The sequence below is a fragment of the Galeopterus variegatus genome, unplaced genomic scaffold (genome assembly GCF_000696425.1).
Source record: "Galeopterus variegatus unplaced genomic scaffold, G_variegatus-3.0.2 Scaffold3032, whole genome shotgun sequence".
NCBI classification, from domain to species: domain Eukaryota; kingdom Metazoa; phylum Chordata; class Mammalia; order Dermoptera; family Cynocephalidae; genus Galeopterus; species Galeopterus variegatus.
Genome location: NW_007729143.1, coordinates 195,855 through 197,215, shown reverse-complemented (window position 1 = coordinate 197,215; position 1,361 = coordinate 195,855).

Genomic DNA, 1,361 nt, shown 5'->3' with positions numbered 1-1,361 from the left:
CAATGGATTTTTCTGGTGGTTTCAACCTAATGCTGATAGCCCTCCTTGGAAACAGACATTGCAGAAAAACAGTACAAAATTGTAGCCAATTTAGAAGGTGTTTGGTTTTGAGCAAAACTGCCTGTTTTCTGAGAGTCACGCCCCATGGGGATCTTATGAAAGAGACAAGGGACCAAGATGCGCCCGTCTCCAGCCACGCCAGGTGGGCAGAGGAAATATGCCAGGTTCTGACAGCAGAGGGTTAAAGAGAAGGCTCAGTTCCCCTGGAAAAGATGAGGAGTAGTAAAACAGGTTTTATAAATTGATGGATTTGATTAACTTATTAAGAAGTTTTCTGACTGAAAATTTTTGATAACATAGGTTACTAAGAGTGGAATAACTTTTCCTTAAAAGAGTATTTGTTTCCACAAAATGGTTAGTTAGACAAGCACTATGGGGTCCCCATAATGTTGCTCATGACACATGATGCAAGTCTGCATGTGTAGAAATCATGTGGTCACATGTGTCTGGCTCACACGGTGGCTCAAGCTGTGGGGACAGACCCAAAAGGCAGAGCTTCACATCTAAGGATTGGCAGCTGTAACTAAACGTCCCTCTCAGGCCATTCAGGCCCCAATGATAAAGGGTGTCCCAGGACTCTGATGTCCTAAAGGCTGCTGTTGGCCTGTAACTCCAGGAAAAAGACTCTCCTGCAGGAAGGCAAAGCAGCTCTTTGAGCATGAAAGCAAAAATGTTGAGAGCGTGTCTGCAGTATATCCATGACCTGGTTCGAATGGCGGTGGACATTAGCCCTGAGGGCCACGTGGACACCGTGTAGACCCGCAGGTCAAGGTGCAGGATTTGAGAGCTCTGTCACCCCAAATGAGGCCCCATCTGCCACCTAGGGGTCTGCCCACATGGGGCCTCATATGGGGACCAAAAACTAGGCCAGCACGAGACCACGACAAGCAGAGCCACCAAATCTTACATGACACCTGCAGGGAAGAGTCAGAGATGCCCCAAGGTCCAGCCGGGCAGGGCCGAGCAGGCAAGCAGAGGGAGCTTGGGGGAAAGGCCAGACCCCTGCCCTTCCGGCCTCCGGCACCAATATCCTGCTCCCCAGACTCTGCCTCTGCTCCCTTTCCCTAGGCTGAGCCCCAGAAGGGGGTGACAGCCATCCTGGACCCCGACCTATGACACCAGGCAACTCTGCCTCACACTGGATGAGCAAACCAAGCCACTCCGGGCAAAGGTGTCACCACTTACATAACTAAACCATCTCTACGCTTTGTTACACTGATCTCAGGATTATTTCTATGTGAAGTTCTGTGGGAAGGTGGGGTGTGTACATTGATTAGGGCCCTAAACCTGTTAACGTGTCC